We start from the raw sequence: 20,915 nt of genomic DNA on the forward strand, positions 1-20,915 counted from the left end.
GAAATGCTACCTGATTGATTAAATCCCCTCTATCATTTTATCAAATGACCACTGACAATTAACTTGTCTTCTCTCTGTTTTTTATATTTAGTTTTTAATCAAAGAATTGACCATACAGTTTTGTTTAAAGAAATTAATATGTAATTTTAAAATGAAAAACATACTTTAACAGGCTTTGAAAGAAAATGCCATGAAATATACTTTGATTAAAGGGGTCTAGATTCCCTTGATGTAGACTACATCTTATTTTTAACAAAATACATTTTTTGAGAGGAAGGTTGTTATAAAAGTTAAGATAACACTCTATAAACACTTGTGAAGGATTCTTTAATTACTGAGTTAATTACTCCCTCTAAATGGCAATACTAGTAATGAACAGAGTAAGCTAGTGTCTGATAAACTCAAAGACCCCATCTACTGAGGAAAGAATTCAGTATTTAACAGAAACTGATGGGAAAATTAGAAAACACTCCAACAGAAACTAAGCATAGACCAACATTTAAACTGTATATCAAGGTAAGCTTCAAATAGATATATAAAATTAACACAAAAGGTGACATTATAAAACATCAGAGGAGTGAAGGAGAAATTAACTTTTAGGTGTATGGATAAATAGAGAGTTCATGACCAAACAAAACAAAGACAGGTTTGGAGAAAATGTATTAGACAATTTTTATTACATAAAATTATAAAGTTTTTACATAAACAAAACCAATGTTGCTAAAATTAGAAGGGAAATAATTGGGAAAGAAAATCCTTGCATCAAGTTTCTTTGATAAGGGTCACATTTCCAAGTTATATAAGGAGCTGATTCAAATATATGACTTCTCCAGGTGATAGTAGAAGAATATGAACACAGTTTTCAAAGGAGAAAATCCAAGATAGCAACAGTGATATGAAAAAAGCTCCAAATCACTAATATTTAGAGAAATGCAAATTAGAGCAGTCTTAAGGTTTTACCTAACCTCCCAGATTGATAAATTTGACAAAAAGGGAAAATTACAAATATTGGAGGAGTTTTATGAAAACAGTTACATTAATGCACTATGGGTGGAGTTGTAAACTAGCCATTCTGGAAAGCATTTTGGAACGATGGTCCCCAAAGTTAAAAAATTCTGCATACTTTTTGCCATAGGATATTGCTACTGTACCTATATCATAAGGAGATTGAGGAAAGAATAAAAAGGTCTATATGTACAAAAATATTTATAGCAGCTCCTTTTGTGGTAGCAAAGAAAGAGAAACTGTGTAGGGGGAGCTAGGAAGATACCTCTTAACTGGGGAATGACTGAATAAGATGTGTCATATAAATATGATGGAATCCTATTGGGATGCCTGTCTGTCTGTGTTCATTCTTCGTTTTCGAAGAAGACCATGCCATCAGAGAAATGATGACATAACTTGCACTTGACTTTGTTTTGAGTGAGGGAGGGCTGTGCAAGATCACCAGCCTCACTTCTCCTCTGGAGCCATCTGGATCCAGTGACCAGATTTTTCATCAGGATGACTGGAGATGACCCAGGATGCAATGGGACACCTTGGCCCCTTTAGGCCATAGCCTATTTGGTACTCAAAAATGGTCAAAGGAAGCTTTCAAAGGAAGAAACCCAAGCTAGCAACAGTACAAAAAAAAGTTCCAAATCACTAATATTTAAATGCACATTAAAGTAATTGTTCTACCTCATATTCTTACATTGACAAAATTATCCAAAAAAGGAAAATTATAAATGATGGAGGGATTTCATAAAAACAGACAAATTAATGTACTGTTGATAGGGTTATGAACAAGGTTGGCCATTTAGGAAAGCAATTTAGAACTATGCCTAAAATTTACTAAACTGTTATAGTTCAGTGTTTTGATGCAGTCATATAGTTGCTGGGTCTATACCTCCAAAGAGATCAAAGAAAGAGGCAAAGGATCTATACTGTAGCAGGAAGCACCCTGGCATATGCAGGAGGGTCTGCTGTACAGGTTCTTAGATCTGCTTTTCTAAAAGGAAAGCAACTTTTGAGGGGTCAACAATCTTCTTTAATTATACTCACCAGCAGAAGAAAATAGAAGCAGAGAAATAAAGACCAACGGACAGGGCTTCTGACTGGCTGACCATAAGCAATAGATACATCAGAGATCAACAGACAGATCCAAGTGTCTGATCATTACATACATACACAGTTACCAGAGAGAGGAACACCAACATCTGGGTTTTCAAAGTGTGTGGGGTGGAGGATGGGGAAGAGGAGGAGGATGGCTACCCAGAGTCTCACTTGGCACATGAATGAAGCAGATAGTTTCAGACACCCCTGGAAAATTTGATCACCTGATGCAGAGTGAGGTAAGCATATCCAGGAAATCAGTTTATGTTATAACATCAATCTTGTAAAAGTGAGCAACTTTGAAAAACTTAAGAGTTTTGATCAATGCATTGATCAATCATGATTGCATAGGACCCTCATGAAACATGCTACACATATCCTGACAGAGATGTGATGGACTCAAGATGAAGAATGAGAAGTTTTTTTGCTTTTGGACATGGCCATCATGGGAAATTACATTGCTTGACCATATATATTGTTAAAAGGGTTTTGTTTTTATTTTTTCTTCTTAACAGTTGGGGTGAGAGAGGTGGAGAGGGAGAAAGAAAACAGATTTTTTTCATTGAAAAAAATTTGTAAAAGGTATATTGCTGAGACATCTCTCAAAATTGAGAAAGAAGTATCTCTGAATATATCTTTGTTTCATTCAGACTTGTTTCCCTTTTACTTCTTAAATAACTCATTGATATATTCCTTAATTACTTCCTACTCAAAGTGAATTGTTCAATTCTTGGAAAATCAGACCAATAAATTCAGCTGTACATATGCATGGGCAGAAAATTCTCCAGGAGAATCTGAATATAATTCCTATGAGACTAATAGTAAAAATGTTGATTTCCCCATAAAATTATGACATTCTCCATTAGAATGCACCTATAATAAGCAAGGTTATTGTAAGTCTACTATCTTTTAATGGTAACAATTTTATAATAAGCAAGTATATTTCACTTTGTTAATAATTATAAAAGATTAATAGAAAATTCTAGAATCAAGAAATACTGGAATGAGATGATTCCATTTAAAAAAATGGATTAAAAAAACCAGAATTTCAAGTCAGAAGATGTGAGTTTGAATCCATGTTCCTCTTCCAGAAAAAAATATGAGATTCTTTTCTCTCTTGCTACAATAGTTTTATTAATGTCATTTTAATCTTTATATAACTTACAATGGGCAACAGTAGAGTTTTCTAAGTTTTTTCCATGGACTGACTTGAGACAATTTGGAATAATACTGTCTAACATTTATACTGGAATAATATTGATAATCTTTGGTGTATACATTTTCAGAATATATTATAGGCTAACACTGTTACAAATACTTCACAGAACACCGGTCTTTAATGGGAATAGGATTTTTTGGCCAAGTGAGTTACTTCTAAGTGAACAAACAAATTCCTTCCCATCTGCATCTTCTTGGGTTGCTTTGGCCCAGATAGAAGGTCACTTCTGAGGGACGCCATGTATTTGGACCTGCTGCTTTGTTTTCGTCTGCAGGTATTTGCCTTTGCCCTCTTCAAAACGCTTTTTCTCCTCTTTAGTCTCTACCAGCATCTGAGGTACATGAGTGTCTTCTCCTGTTTACTCAGGGACATGGAGGTGACGAAGGCACTGGCACTGGTCTGTCTCTTGGCAATGCAGCATGACAGGATCAGCATCCACCAAGGCTTTGATCTCCATGGACTTATTGCTTGTGAAGGTCATGTGTCCAGAGATGGTGATGATACAGCCTTCCCGAATCTTGTCATGAAAGTTTATGGCATCCAGCAAAGCCATGACAGTGTTGGTCTTGCAATGCAGGCAGTCACAATCCCAGCTACTTCATCCATTAGCTTCATGGTAACACCTCCGTATATAGTACAATTGGTCCCACTAGATGTATCAAGGGGGACTGGCTGTCGCTGATAGTATAGGCTCTTAGTTAATAGAAGGCTGTGTCATTTCCCCATTCTTCCACTTGGTTTCCATATGTTCCAGCTTTTGAGCTTCATATCTCTTCCTACCTTCTTCTTGTTCCTTTTGAGTGTACACCAAAGGAGGGACTTCAAGTACTTTATCCACGTTCTTCCATGCACATACCAGAGTGCTGCCTTATTGGTCACTCTTCTAGTACCTGTGAGGATGTTTTCCAACATCTGTAACACCAATGCAATAACCACAGCAGCTGCTATTGATATACAGGCATATTTCCAGGGTCAATTTGCAAAATATAAACTCTCTTCCTCAAAGACAAAACCAAAATATTTATACCAGAAAGTCAATTCTACCATAGTAACAAGGAAGTTTGTACCCATTACCAGTAGAGGGAGGACTGCCATCTCCAAACCTCCCCTCTGTCAGACCCCCCCCCCCACAAACAAGCTCTCTTAGACAAAATGCCTCTTTCTCACCCAAGCTAGCTGCTCTGCTCTGCCTGATGCCTCTCTCTCAGCTTCACCTCACTCTGTCTTTCTGCTGTACCCTTCCTGCTCTCCTCATTCAGCAAGCTTTTCCTACCATGGACTTCATGTGACTCAAGCTCTGGGCTGGGCCAAAGCTCAAAGCAGGTCACGTGGGCCTGTTAAGGAGCAGGGAAGATCTTCAAATTACCTTAACATTACATCACCTGGTGACCTGGAAATCCACTGAGTGCTTCTAGGTGTAAGTAATCTCAGCACATACATGAATCACTTCTCTATTGCACATGGGGTACAAGAAATCCGTGCATTCCACCCAGGCCAAGGCAGCCACACAGGTCTCTCCTTTCTGGCTGTTACAATGTTGGGTACTGATGATAGGCCCAGCCTCTTCAAACATTTTCAAAATCGTCCCTCCATTGACATTGCCTGCAATGTAGGTTTCATTGGGCGCATTATCCTGCTGATTTGGATGGCAGATGAGGATGTGGTTTCTTTGCCCAACATTGTGTTGCTGCTCCTGACATGCTGGTTTTTGAGTGGCCTAGGGAGGAATGAATCAATAATGTGAGACTTTAAATGAACACTTCACCTCTGAACCTCAGTTTCCACATTTGTAGAAAAGGGGATGGTGGTATATGTATCAGCTACTTTACAGGACTATTGCAAGGATTGAGTGAGATAATATATGTAAAGACTTTGTGAATCTTAAAACAGTATGCAATGGTACCATTAGTTGTCCCAGGATAGCTTTCAGTGATAATAATAACTCACCATAATACAATGCTTTTCATTTACAAAACATTTTCCTTTTGAGGAAGTGTTAAGTAGTGTGACTACCCACCTTGTGAGGTAGTGTATGTAGAAATTTCTTGGATAATCTCTTTTTCCTGTAATAAATATTTGATTTGATCATTTGCCTGAGGATTGTTTCTAAATATCTCCTACTTTCTCATCAAAGCACATCCAAATAGGATCATAGAATTTATTGCATATTAACCTTTAGAGGTACTCTAGCTTTTCTTTTATAAAGGAGGAAACTGAATCCCAGAGAATTTAGGTGACTTGCCCAAGGCACATGGATAGTCACTAGCAGAAGGTTTCAAACTCAGATTTCTGACTCTAAATATAGTGACTTATTATAGAACTTGTGCTGTTATTTGTGAGATTTTAAAATAGCAATTTTTCCTGTTTATTCTGTAGGCTTTTCCCAGTCCCCCTATCAACTATTGTCTTCCCCTTCCCTTCTGAGAATACCTTCCATCTCTTCTGTATATACATATCTTATTTATGCCTACTTATTTTCACACTTGTCTTCCACATCAGAAAGTGAGTTCTTTGAGGGCAAGGATTGTTTTCGTTTTACCTTGTATCCCTAACTCTTAGCTTGGTGCCAGGTAGTATGATAAGCAGCAATGCCTCTTGGTTGACTGCTGCTATGGGTAAACAGGGTTGTGTGTGACTTCACCATACTTTTCTAAATTTAAGTTTTGAGCATGGGATTCAGTAGAATTTAAATGTAAATATGCATTTTTATATATTTAATAAATATTTTAATATATTATTACTACTTTAAGTTATAACAAATAGCCAGTCAGTGTGATAAAAAGGTACAGAGTTCACAATTTTCAGACAGCTTAGTAATTCCCCAGACAGCTTATAGTTAGAAAAACTGTTCAAATCTAGGATTATGAACTCTGGTGATGGCTATTATATTCCCATAGAGTATTAAAAGATTGTTAGTGCATTTATCCATAATTATAGCACAAATTTTCACAGGCTTGGTTAATGAACTTTGTATTCAAGGCCACTATCAATGATACAACTTTGGAATTATACTGCATTTTGTTTTCAGCTGAGTATTTGTGGGTTTTTTTTCAAGTACATTATGGACACTGTCCTTATATGTAATTTCTTTATTGAATTTAGCCAAGATAATCTCATGACCATTTATTCTTACATTATTTACAAGAAGTGAAGGCAAAATAAGGGAGTTTCTTGGTGTTTAGAAAAGTCTAATAGAAAGAAAGAAGAGATGGTTAACAAGGAAATTATATCATTTGTTCTCAGGGCGACCTTTTTGTCTAATTACTGCTCCATTGTACACCCCCTCTATGTGTGAGTGGCAACATGAAGATGTGAAACCCTACTGTGCCTCTGTAAATGTTTATGTACTGAATAATTTCTAATGCAACCAACCTTTTTTTTTTTTTGTAAATCAGCAGACCTGACTTCAGATACGCAATTCAACTAGATAGTTTCATATATAAGAAATAGTATTTGTGTAAGATGACACATTATAAATATTAGTTCCATGAGTTAATACTAGAGCAAGCTCACTGAAAGGGAGTGTGATGTACTGGATAGAGATCCAGTCTCAAAGTAAGAATGACCTGGGTTCAGTTCCTGTCTCTGGTTAAAGTGTCAGGAAGATCTGACTTAAAAATCCTACCTTAGACACTAACTGGGTAACCTTAGGCAATTCACTTAATATCAGTTTCCTCATCTGTAAAATGGAGATAATATCACCTACTTCAAAGGATTGTTTTGAGGATCAAATGAAATAATATTTATAAAGATTTTTGGCTGCCTTATCCACTATATCAGTGCTAGCTATGTCATTATATGACCCTACGCAAATCGTTCAACCTATCAGTGCTTCAAGCAACTCTCTTGAGAGCATGTGTTGTAGAGAAGGTGCTGATCTTTATCGATTCAATAAAATCACAGATTTTGAACAACAAAAAATAAACTCTTTCTGAGGTTTTATGATCTAATCTAAAAATGCTTAACATCATTGTTTATTTGTGTTTGTGTCATTTTTCATCTAGAGTTCCAAATATTTTGAGTACATGGTAATAGCCTCAAGGGCTTCTTGTATATCCTTACCTTCATTTTGATAGTCAGATAAGTAGTTATCTCTTTCAATACTTCAAAAGATTTATAATGTCATTGACATGAGTACTTTCTCTTCCAACGTATAAATCAGTCTTTTGTCTTAGTAGATAGTTTCAGCAGTGACTATTGCTCCCCAAATACCATCACTTAGTGAATAATAGAATCTCAGAATTGGAAGGGAGGTCAAGACCATGTAATATCTGAATAGGAATTACTATCTATAACATCACTATCAAGTTGTCATCCAGTCTCTATAGACTTCCATTGATAGGAACTCAATCATTGAATTCTACTTTTAGACAACTTAAATTTAGGAAGTTATTCCTTATATTTAGCTGGAATGTGCCTTTTTGCACTTTTTATTGTTAGTGTTGCCCTCTTAGGCTAACAAAACAAATATAATCCCTTTTCCATATGGCAGCTCTGCAAATACTTCTGTGTCTCCTACATTTTTAATTTAGACTCAAGTTTCTTTCAGGTGATATGCCTAATAGAATGATTTCTCATCGTACTGATCACTCTAGTTAAGCCAGACATTTTCCTTCCTAAAATATGACATTCAGAGTACTCGAGATATGGTCTGACTAGGGCAGAATGATGAAGTTCTCTGAACTTAGCTAGGAGAGTCTTTGGTTGATAGCCTTACTGTCTGTCACTGAACTAGTACTCAGCCTTCATGACTTAATAGGAACTTTGAGAGTTTGTGTTTGGCTGGCTCATTGTGTTTTGGATTCAAATTTTACTCCCATACTCTGATAAGAGAGTGGAGGAATTTCAGTTTGTATTATAAATATTTGAAGTATCTATTCTCTTTTCCTAAATAAGCTATATTTTGGACTGTGTTGAAAAACTAGGTGACTAGAAACAGCAATAATTAATCAAAAGAGGTTGCTTGTTTGTTCCAAGGGAGAATTTGTGGGCAATTTAATGTAAAAATACATCTTCCCCTCTCTCAATAAGGGATAATTTCAGCATAGTGTGATGGAATTTATAGTGGACAAAACATTGGTGTTAGAGTGAGAAGACTAGAATTGAAGTGCTGGCTCAGATGCTTATTGTCTCTGTGATCCTGGGCAAATAATTTCACCTTTGAATCTCTGCTTCACAGTCTGTAAAATGGGAATATTAACTTATACGTAAACCTCCCAGGATTGTGAAGAAAGTGCTTTGTAAACTTTTAAGTGTTAGATAAATGAATTATTATTGAATGGAATGAGAGAAAAGATGCATTTTAAAACTTAATAGTATTTTTTTCCAATTACATGTAAAGATAGTTTTCATCAGTCATCTTTGTAAGATTTTGAGCTCCAAATTTTTTCTCCTTCCTTTCTTCCCTCTCCCCTCCCTAAGACAGCAAGCAATCTGAAATAGGTTATACATCATGTTAAACTTATTTCCACATTAGTTGTGTCGTGAAAAAAGATTTAGAACAAAAGGGAAAAACCACTAGAAAGAAAAAAAAGTGAAAATTGTATGCTTCAATTTGCATTCAGACTCCATAGTTCTTTCTTTGGATGTGGTCAGAATTTTCCATCATGAGTCCCTTGAAATTGTCTTGGATCACTGCTTTGCTGAGAAGAGCTAAGTTTATCATAGTTGATCTTCACACAACATTGACATTACTGTGTGCAGTGTTCTGGTTCTGCTCATTTCACTCTGTGTCAGTTCGTGTAAATCTTTCCAGGTGAAAAGATGCATTGTTAGGTCATCCTGAAGCAGTAATATGCAGATGATGTTTTCTTTTCATGAGTATAGGTGTAACCAAATGAAGATATTTGAGAAGACTGAGCCTCATTATGTACTATATTTGGAAAAATATGTAAAATATGTACTGTAGACTGGGACAAATATGTTATAAAGTATTACTTAGTGGTGGTATTTATGTATTTGTAGTGCCTTTCCCCTACAGAGTGATCCTACTTAGCTACTTAATACATACCCTTCTACTTTAAGAAGAATCAGACTTATAAAGTTCAGTGGCATCTAATGGTTGACACTTTCTTTTTTCTGTATGCACATTATTTCTTCTTCTGATACACTACCATCCTTAGAAACATAAGCAGCCCCAAACTCTGTATATTCAGTTATATTTATTGTTATCCTTGTCTTTCTTATATAACAATAGTAGCATTAACAAAGTATAAACTAATGAGGATGTTCTGGGGTGAATTGTAATAAAAAACCAGCAAACCAGCTGACAAAACAGTTTCTATTTGAAGTAAAAATTCAGTGATAGTTGTTTATAGAACTTTCCCACATAAGCATTAGAATCACAGATTCACAGAATTTCAAAGTTGGGAGAAACCTACAGAAGTTGAGATCATCTTGTACCTAAACAGTAATCTCTTCTACAACACCCTCAACCTTTCTAGTTGCTCCTTTCAACAATTCAGCATCTGTGTAGAAAAGATCAGTAGATATTGGATTCTAAAAGAAGACCTAAAACATATAGAAATTGAGATATTATGACCTGTAATCTTGATTGGTAGTATGTTTAATCGTATACAATAGTCAGATATTTTTAGTAAGTAGGAATTTCTTTTACATTGATATTGGTTCAGAAGTTGGTTCTTTCAAATATATCATTTAACAATAAAATTTATATTCCTCTCATGGATTTTAGCAATCTCCTTGGCTAACTACAGTTGTATTATTAAACAGTAAGAGCTTTTTTTCTCCAGCAGTTTACCAATTGGAAAGCTCAAACAAACAGCATTTTTTTGATGTCCTTCAATACAAATCTTCAGCACAGTAATCTGTACCACAGTAGTAGATAAGTGGAATAGAGCACTTTTGCTGGATAGGTTGCTTGCTGTTTTTATAGGATTATTTTATTGTTGCTCTTTTGTGTGGGAAGGGTATGGTGGTTACAGCATTTGGTTCTTCATCTCATGGGGATTTTGTGAGGCATAATGATTTACTTAACAAAGATGCATAGTGGGTGTTATCTAGATTCAGCTTATTTTCAGTGATAACACAAATGATTATACAAGGTAATATTACAGACATTTATGTCAAGAAAAGGAAGTGGACTGTTCCTTTAGTAAGAACAAAGGAAAATAAATGGATAGTCCAAGGATTGTACTGGCTTCCACAAACTGTTAAAAGAATTTGAGGTAGACCTCTGGTTCATTCAGTAGAACTTCTATGGCAGAAGATTTATGGGAAAACATAAAAATTATAACATATTAAAAAGTATGAATGGTTTGGTCTTTGTATCAGTCGAGGAAATATTCACATCAGTAAGATCAAGGTTTTATCTATATACCAGAAAGCTCTCTACTTATGTAAACAACATCCCTTTCAATATAACAACTATTTGTTAGTAACAACTATTAGGACACCCAGTATATATGCTTTGTTTTAGTGGGGAAAAGATAGATAATAAGAGGGAAACTGCCATGTTCAACATGTATAGATATTGATTAACCAGAGTTTAATAAAAATCAGAACTGATATATACTCCTCATTTCTTTAACATGCTAAGTTTTTAATGAAATGTGTTATCAATTTTGTGTGTGTGTGTGTGTGTGTGTGTGTGTGTATGTGTGTTCGCCTTGACTTGGAATTTCTTTGATGTGGAAATTCCACCAATACAAATCAGTAATTTGACTACTACTTATAGTCTTAGAGTTTTCTGTGGGCATTGAGAAATTACTTAACTTGCCCTTTGTCACACAAATGATTACTACATGACAAAGTTATGACTCCAAAGTCAGCTCCCTATTCACTCTGCTGCTCTGACTCTCTAAGACTATATAAATCTAAGCAAAACAGAGTTTTGCATGTATATTTACTTGTATATCTATTCTTTTCCTTTTCATCCTGAGGGCGAATACTCTTTCCCCTAAACTAAGCTGTGCCTTTCTTCTCTGATACTCAGATGGATCCATGATCTCGTTTGTGTTATTAGAGAACTAATCCCCCTGGTGCAAATCAGAAGCTATCCATACCTTCTGTTTTTGTGTGATTCTTGTCCATGATGCACTGGAATCTTTATTCCTGTCCTTTTAATATTTAAGAGGTACTAGCTTATTATCTGGACTCTGGATTTGTTAGTCCTTACTCTCAAATATATGGTGCCCTCACCTCCTTTTTCAATAATATGTACCCTTGATTTTGCCTCTCATTCTACTTATTGTATGCAAGTTGTGACTGGTGAAATCTATGGGTTAATATGAACAGAAAGATGGTGGATTAATCATTTTGTATAAACCTTTTCAATTCTCCAACCTTCAAAAAAGGGGGGAATTATGCTCCAGATGTAGAACAATTATGGACAAATCCACTGGACAAAAATGATAGTACCAACAAGTAAAAACCTTGTGAAATAACAATGGAGATCTCTAATTTTTAAAGGAATTCACTCAGCCCCATTCTTCTACCAGCATTCATATAATGATGGCAGGAGAACAAGATAATACACATAACTGTGCCAGGAGTTCATCTAGAAATCCCTTCTACATAGATTTTTCTGGAACAGTCCTTCTCTTTTTCTTAATTTTGAAAAAAAGTGGCAGATATTGTGCCCAGCCATGTGAAGCTGAGGCTTGAAATTTGCTACCTTTTGACGGTACTGGTTTAAAACCCCTAAAGCTTCAGGTAGTCTGCTTGGAGTCCTTTCTTCCCTCCCTGTAAAAAGCAGATACCAGTTCAATTCAGCCAGAAAGGAGAGCAGACAGAAGAATTAGAATGAGGTGATAGTATGAGTATCTGTGCTGGGCCTGAAGTAAAGGGGACTGAATCCCAGCCATGGTTAGTGTTGCTCCCAAAGAGACTACTCATGGCAGGGACCAATGCCAGTTATCCTTTTATCCTCCAGTGTGAGGAGGCTGAGGCAACCTTTTAATTCCCATACTCAGGGGACATCCTCACCATTGAAGGAGGAAAGTTCTGAAAATGTGTGATAGGGAATAAAATCAAGAGTTTGAAATGCAAAAGATTCAGTAGAAAAAAAGATCAATCAAATTGCAGAACACAAGCAGATCATTAAACAGAAAGGATCCTAAATCCTGAAGAAAAAGAATACAAAGGTCTCTGACAAATATACAAAAATAAAAGGAAAGTGAATCAAGATCTGAATAAATACAGAATATCATGAGTTCCAAAAGAGAGCATGGAACTACAAAAGGAAGCTCAAGGATGGTTCAAAAAAGAAGTAAATTCCATAACAGAAGAAATTAGTAGTGACTATAGGTTGGAACATATGGTCTCAATGTAGAATAAAAAAGCCCCCTCAATTAGCTAATTAGAAAAATTGAATCCACTCTGGGGAATCTCTCTAAAGAAATAAACAATTAACAGATTTGAAAGACAAATTCAAAAGAGGAATAAAATTTGGCGAAGAGAAGCAAAAGGCACTACAGTAACATTCAATATAAGTTAAAATGAGGGAATGAGGATGGGATGTATGGAAATAACCCACAAGAACATGACACATCAAAAAGTCTCAATACAGGAAAATAATACAGGTAATCTGCTCAGAATTTCTTAATACAGGCAACAAAGCCTCAATTGAAAGAATTTACAGATTGCACCAGATGGGGTGAGGGAGCAATATGCTTCAAACTATATGACACATAATGGTTCAATTGAACGGTTTCAAATGATGAACAACAAATTTTTGTAGCCTGCCAGGAGAAAGGCCTTCATATATAAAGGAAACGAAATTTGAATAACACATTTGCAATTACCAGAATTGCAAAGGAATGAGTTAACATATTTTGAAAAAGCAAAGGAGCTCAGGCTGCAATCCAAAAGGATATGCTCTAAGAATCTCACCCTAAAGATCAATGAAAAAAGGCTGTTGAGCAAAAGAGAACAATTTGAGGGATTCTTGAAGACTTCCAAATAGATATTAGCTGAATATTTAACTTACAGATATTCCCAAACAACAAAAATTCAAGATATATAAATAACTTCTGTTATTAAGGAAAGTATAAGTAATGAAATCAATTATTCCATATTTAGAAATAGTTTTTTTTCATTTGAAGACAAAGGATTTAGTTTAAGAGGAAGTGGTACATTAGAGGTTACCTTTACTGAGAGAATATTATGCTTTGACAGGCAGCATTTTGGTCTAGGAGAAGGAATGTGACAGCTCCTAGCACACATAGTGGGTTGTGGCATGAACTCAAGGATGAGATGGTATGGCCTTCAGGAAGGAAGTTAGGAATGGACTAAATGATTTGGGATACCAAGTAGTTTATATCCCACAATATTGTTTCTATCCAACCTTACTTTTATGAATTGATATTTCTAAGAGTGAGACACAGCAAGAGAAAGGGTTGCTAAGGCAAGATCTATAATGACTCCAACTTAAAAATTGATTAGACAAGAAAGCTCAAACCTGGGACTTCATAAGCTTCGTTCCCATGTTGAACGTAGAATAAAAAAGAAAAAAAAATAAGGATATAGGTAGCAAATCAGAAAATAAAATTTCAGAATAGACTAGATAAGGAGAGGGAAAAAAAGCAAAGAAAAAATTTTTAGAAAAAGGTACCACAAAAGAAAACTAATATGAGATATTGGAATGGACAATGGGAGAGATTTCAAGCTAACTCCTTAACTGAGAGGGGAAAGAGAAGGGAAGGGGAAAGAAATAGATAAAAGAAAGAAAAAGTAATTTAAATAAACTGCCTCCTCCCACTAGAATAAAGGTAGGAAAATGAGAGCAGGGAAAGGTGGAAAGGAGCCTGTGGAGACAGATTCATGTTGAAGTATGGAAGGGGAAAGGTACTGACCTAAGTGAGGAAGGGAATAAAATATTTTAAAAAGCAGTACTAAAGAAATAAATGGAGGGAAACACAAGCTTAACACTGTTAACTTTTAACATGAATGAATTAATCCAATAAAACAAAAGAGTGGCAGAATGGATAGGAAAACAAGCATGTAACAATCTGTTGTCTACAAGAAACATCTAAAAGGTGAAGATATACACAGAATTCAAATGAGACTGGAACTAGTTGTCATTGGTAATATGTTGAATTCTCCATAAAGCCAACTCTCACACCTCCCTTCCCATTCACCTAAAATATCACTGAATTAGCAAAACTAATGCATGAAATTTACCATGTATAATTTACAATTGTAAAAAATATTCCATTGCTTGCTCCACCTCACTAACTGTACTTTTTGTTTCATAGAAGTATGAAAGAGAACTCTTTATTACTTTTCTAGTCTTTTTTTTTTCAGCTTACCCCTCTCTATGTATTCTCTATAGAGAACTCTTGTCCTCCAGATATGCTTTGCACTTTGAAGTCTTTGGGTTTTTGCTCATGTTTTTCCTTACATCTGTATTGTTGTCCTTCCTCTTTGAATCACTGCCTATCCTTTTAAGTCTGCTTTATGATAGATCTTTCCTTGAGCCCTCCCTGTCTCAATTCTCTAAACATTATTAACAGATTTCCCTTGGTCCTCAGATAGTAAGGTATAAAACAAAGTGCTGGTGCAATTTGTTGTCACTGTGTATTATAGATATTTGTATTGGTGTTTTAAAGTCCTGCTAGTTTATGAACTCCATGAGGTCAGGGACTGTCTAGTAACATTTTTTATCTTTCCCAAGCTTAGCACATTGTTTTATATATAATAAGTGCTTGACAAGTATTTACTGAATGAGTGAACATTTTACCAAACCATCTTCTTTTTTTTTCTTTGCTATAAATTAAAAATTCTATTTTTCAATTAATAAACATTTGTTTTCTCACTGCTTCTCCTTCCCTTCTTCCCATAGAAAGAAAATAAAGATAAAATTCTTGTAATAAATGTGCTTCGTCTAGCAAAACAAATTTCTACATTGACTATGACAAAAAATGTGTCTCATGCAACTTGAATCGATCAATGTACTGCCAGGAGGTGAGTAGCAGGCATCACTGTCAGCCTCCTGGAATTGTGGTTCGTGATTGCATTGATTTGTTTTATAGTATTGTTGTTATTGCACTAATTGTTCTCATTTCATTCAGCATCAGTTCAAAACATCTTCCCAAATTTCTCTGAAAATTATTTTTTTCATCATTTTTAGAGCATTATAGTAATCCACTGTATTCATTTACCAGAATTTGTTTAGACATTGCTCAATTGATGTGTTCAATTAGTTTCCAGTTCTTAGCTACTACTAAAAGAGCTGCTATAAATATTTTTGTACATATGTGTAATGTTAATTAGAGGTAAAGATCTTCGCCACGTATTAATAGGCCTCACCTGGAGTCCTTTAAGGGGAGCTTGATTAGGGGAGGATTGTTTTGTAGGAATGTGCACACCTTTTGTTAATTAATGAGGCACTAGGTTACCTTCCAGCTCTGAAAAGTGTATTTATACTCTGAGGTGAGGTTTAGCTTTGGGGGCTTACTCTTTGGAATAAGGTTCATGTGCTACGTGAGACTCTGAATAGCCATCCTCCTCCTCTTCCCCATCCTCCACCCCACACACTTTGAAAACCCAGATGTTGGTGCCCTCTCTCTGGTAACTATGTATGTATGTAATGGTCAGACAGTTGGATCTGTCTGTTGATCTCTGATGTATCTATTGCTTATGGTCAGCCAGTCAGAAGCCCTGTCCGTTGGTCTTTATTTCTCTGCTTCTATTTTCTTCTGCTGGTGAGTATAATTAAAGAAGATTGTTGACCCCTCAAAAGTTGCTTTCCTTTTAGAAAAGCAGATCTAAGAACCTGTACAGCAGACCCTCCTGCATATGCCAGGGTGCTTCCTGCTACAGTATAGATCCTTTGCCTCTTTCTTTGATCTCTTTGGAGGTATAGACCCAGCAACTATATGACTGCATCAAAACACTGAACTATAACAGTTTAGTAAATTTTAGGCATAGTTCTAAATTGCTTTCCTAAATGGCCAACCTTGTTCATAACCCTATCAACAGTACATTAATTTGTCTGTTTTTATGAAATCCCTCCATCATTTATAATTTTCCTTTTTTGGATAATTTTGTCAATGTAAGAATATGAGGTAGAACAATTACTTTAATGTGCATTTAAATATTAGTGATTTGGAACTTTTTTTTGTACTGTTGCTAGCTTGGGTTTCTTCCTTTGAAAGCTTCCTTTGACCATTTTTGAGTACCAAATAGGCTATGGCCTAAAGGGGCCAAGGTGTCCCATTGCATCCTGGGTCATCTCCAGTCATCCTGATGAAAAATCTGGTCACTGGATCCAGATGGCTCCAGAGGAGAAGTGAGGCTGGTGACCTTGCACAGCCCTCCCTCACTCAAAACAAAGTCAAGTGCAAGTTATGTCATCATTTCTCTGATGGCATGGTCTTCTTCAAAAACGAAGAACGAACGTAGACACAATTGAAGAACAACTTTACTTACCTATTCTTTATAAACCAAGAAGATAATTTTGTAGTTTTATGAGTAACTTTGATAATATGGGCCTAATAGTGAATTATGGTAAATATGAACAAAAAAGGGGCTTAAAAGAAGTCCAAACATATTGCCAAAGACAGGTTATTGTTCCTGGCAAAGATTGCTTCCACAGATTCTTCTCTTTCACTTCCTCACATACTTTGTTAGTGATATTTTTGTGGTGGACCCTTCCACATTCCATACCATATTTGTAGTCTTGCCATCTCTTTGTGATTTGAAACTGGTCAGTTTCCCAGATTTGCTTTAATAGCTTGCACATGTTCTTAAAAACTACCTCTCTCAGAAAGAACACATGCTCAAAATGATTGTACATTAAATGTGTGACAAAAGCACTTTTTGGAATATCAGGGATATTTTGCTTTGGCTCATCAACAAAGGTACAGCATATCATAAATATATACCCACTGAGACAGTTATACTATTGAAGGATTTGAATGCTACTAGAAGTTCTGACCTTTGACATCTAGCCTAACCCTTTGCCCTTTCCTATAGCAAATTATCACAAAACCAACATATCCTGACCAGACTTTTTTAGTTTAACAAAGACTTGTTCCAAGTGATGGAGACTTATGAGATGGTGCAGATTACATATAAGTAGTCAATTAGTGGTTCCTAGAAAAAAATGATGAGTTTTAATCCTGGCTCCAATACTTAATAGCTTTCTGACCATTGGAAAGTTATTTTACCTTCTCAGGCCCCAGTTTCTTAATCTTTTAAATGGAGATATTAATATGTTCCCTATCTAATTAATATGTAAGCTCATTATGAAGAAAGCACTTGTTAAATAGAAAAGTGATATTGAAATGTGAGATTGATGATGATACAGACTCCTACTTAGAAGATGAGTCTTTTTCAGATACCGTATTCTAGTGGACTCTATCTTAAACTACCATTTCAGATTATTAATGGGCCAGAGAGTTCCTTCTAGGAATCCTCTCTTGTATATTTTTTCTAGTTTCTCTCATTTTTAATTTCTACTTTTAGTCCAATATAGTCATAATGTTATTTTTAGTCTCTAGTTTCTAATGCTGGTTAAGGCTGATTAAGCATAAATACCCTGGATACCTGAGAAGCATGTTTCTTCTGTTTTCAGCTTGAACTGAGCTAAAAAATCTTTTTTTTTTCCTATCTCTCTTTCTTATCTGCCACCACCTGGACTTCTTTTTAATCTTTGATCTTTTCTAGACCTAGATTCATTTTTCCAAGTGGAAAAGGAAATCTCTTTCTTTGCCATCATTCATTACCAATTAATTCTTGATAATTAAATTATTCTTATTTAATGTCTTTGTATAAACAAGTTTACACCAAGGAGATCACTCACTCCCACACATGTATTTGGAATGGAGGGAAAGTTGTTTTTTATCAGTACTTTGCATTTGTGATCTTGTTAGCAAGATACTCTTTCCATTCGTTTATATTGTAATCTATCCCTGTCTTTGGCTTCTCATACAATATAATTCTTTTTCATGTATTTCCATTAATTCTTCAGATATGGTCTACCCAGTGTGTTACAGTTAGTAAATATTTATTAAACTCCTAGGTACTGTGCTAAGCCTTGGGGATACAAAGAAAGAGAAACGATAGTCCTGGTTTTTAAAGAGTTCACTATCTTCTGTAAACAACGATGTACAAAAAAGGTGTTTTCAGGATGAATTGAAAATAATCAATAGAGGGAAGGTGCTAGCATTAAGGTAGATCAGGTATAACTTTTCATAAAATGTGGCATTTTAACTGGGACTTGAAGGAAGCTAGGGAAATGAGGAGGCAGAGATGAAGCAGAAAGGAGAATTAAAAGCATGAGGCACAGACAGTGAAAATGCCCAGAGTCTAGAGATGAAGTTTCTTTTTCAAGGAATATCAGGGAGATCATTGTCACTAAATCACAGACTACTATGGCAGTGAGTAAGGAGTAAGAAGATTGGAAAGGTAGGAGGGGGCCAGGTTGTGAAGGCTTTGAATATCAGTTGGAGGAGTTTTTGTTTAATCCTGGAAGTGATAGAGATTGACTACCCTTGCTTTCCAGCTAAACTTCCACCTTCTATATCTCCACAACCTGATCTTCTCTTATCTTTCCAATCTTTTTAAAACTTACTAAAGAGGTTGTGAAAGTAATCTGTCAAATTATATATAACATATAAAAATACATACAGTATAATCTATATAATGTACATTACATATAAGATATATAATATAACTGTATAATAAATTACAATTAATCAGCATATACACCTTTAAGTTTAAGCAATTACACTTTTTAGTCTAGACAATCAACAGATAAATCAAGATCTGTTTTTTTTTTTTAGTGAATGCTAATATCTAAGGAGTAAATGCAAACTGAAAATTTAATCATCTCTCTCAAGATTGTTTATTCTCTTCATGGGTAATGGCAAGATCAAGGTTTTGACTCTTTTTGTATGTAGCTAAGGTGGATGAAGAGAAGAAGTTATGTGAAATGAGTAAGTTGAGGATCTGTGTAGTTAGGGTATATTTTCTTTAATATTCATTTAAAAAAATTTTGAGTTCTAAATTCTCTCCCTCCTTGCACCTTCCCCACCCCTTGAGAAGTCAAGAAATATGATATTCATTATACATGAAAAGTAATGCAAAACAAAAGTGAGAAAAAAGTGAAAAACTATATGCTTCAATTTACCCTTAGTTCATCAGTTCTCTCTCTGGAGGTAGATAGCTTTTTTCCTCATGAGTCCTTTGGAATTGTCTTGTATCATTGTATTTATCAGAGTCATTAAGTCTTTCACAGTTGATCATCATTATAACATTGCTGTTACTGTGTGTAATGTTCTCCTGGTTCTGCTCACTTCCATTTACCTCAATTCATATAACTCTTCCAAGGTTTTTCTGAAACCATTCCCTTTGTCATTTCTTTCAACATAATAGTACTCCATCTCAATCATATCTTAAAACTTTTTCAGCCATTTCGTAATTGATGGGCATCCCCTTAATTTTCTATTCTTTGCCACATCAAAAAGAGCTCCTATAAATACTTTTGTATATACACATCCTTTTCCTTTGATCTCTTTGCAATATAGACCTGGTAGTGGTAATCCTGGGTCAAAGAGTATGCACAATTTTATAGCCTTTTGGGCTCTAGTTCCAGATTTTTCTATAGAATGGTTAGAGCAGTTCATAACTCCACTAACAGTGAATTAGTGTCTTTATTTTTCCACATCCCATCTGGCATTTTCCATTTTCTTTTTTCTATCATGTTAGCCAATCTGATAGGTATGAGATGATACCTCAGAAGTGTTTTAATTTGCATTTCTCTAATCAATAGTGAGAGTATTTCATATGACTATATATTGCTTTGATTTCTTCTTCTGAAAACTGTCTATTCATATCCTTTGACTCTTTATCAGTTAGGAAATGGTTCTTATTCTTCATAAATCTGGCTCAATTCCCTATATATTTGAGAAATGAAGGCCTTTATCAGAAAAACTTGCTGTAAAATTTTCCTCAGGTGCTTGCTTTCCTTCTTATTTTGACTGCATTGGAGTTAAGATGTTTATGGAATAGCAATGTATGTTGAAGTCCTATAGTAGGAGGACAGAAGTTGGGGGAAAAGAAACATTGTGAACCAAGCCTTCTGCTTTTCTTATTTTGTCAGAACCATTGTAGTTCTCAGGCTATCCATCTGTCATTTCTCATTCACTTTTTTAAGCTAGTTCACATTCATTTTTGGTCATATAAATTCTAGTAATTGTAGCTGGTAGCATGCCACTTGTTCATTTGTTTCAGTTGTGTCCAACATTTTGTGACCCTATTTGGGATTTTCTTGACAGAGGTCCTGTAGTAACTTGCCATTTCCTTCTCCTCATTCTACAGATGAGGAAACTGAAGCAAATAGGGTTAAGTGACTTGCCCAGGGTCACACAGCTAGTAATCATCTGGAGCAGGATTTGAACTCAGGTCTTCCTGATTCCAGGACCAGTGTTTTATTCATTATGCCACTTTGCTCTCCAGTAGCATGTTACAGCTACTACTATAGCTACGTGCTCTTAGGCTCACCTTATTTCCTTGTATTGTTCTTTGAGTTATGTATCATTTTGATTTATATGGAGCAGGGAAATTGTGATATTCTCAGCCTTAAACCTTCACCAGTGTTTCTTATCAGTAAATCTTGTTTATACCTAAGTACTTT

At 35.3% G+C, this 20,915-nt stretch overlaps 1 protein-coding gene and 1 pseudogene across 7 annotated transcripts in view; one reads left to right on the top strand and one right to left on the bottom strand.

The window, feature by feature from the left end:
- Positions 1-20,915, top strand: part of PBX3 (PBX homeobox 3) — a 293,993-nt gene that overhangs the window by 39,544 nt on the left and 233,534 nt on the right. The gene's annotated exons all lie outside the window — the stretch shown is intronic.
- LOC140529647 (cytosolic acyl coenzyme A thioester hydrolase pseudogene) lies at positions 3,534-7,381 on the bottom strand (annotated as a pseudogene).

This window comes from Notamacropus eugenii, chromosome 1 (assembly GCF_028372415.1).
Source record: "Notamacropus eugenii isolate mMacEug1 chromosome 1, mMacEug1.pri_v2, whole genome shotgun sequence".
In the NCBI taxonomy this organism is placed as follows: domain Eukaryota; kingdom Metazoa; phylum Chordata; class Mammalia; order Diprotodontia; family Macropodidae; genus Notamacropus; species Notamacropus eugenii.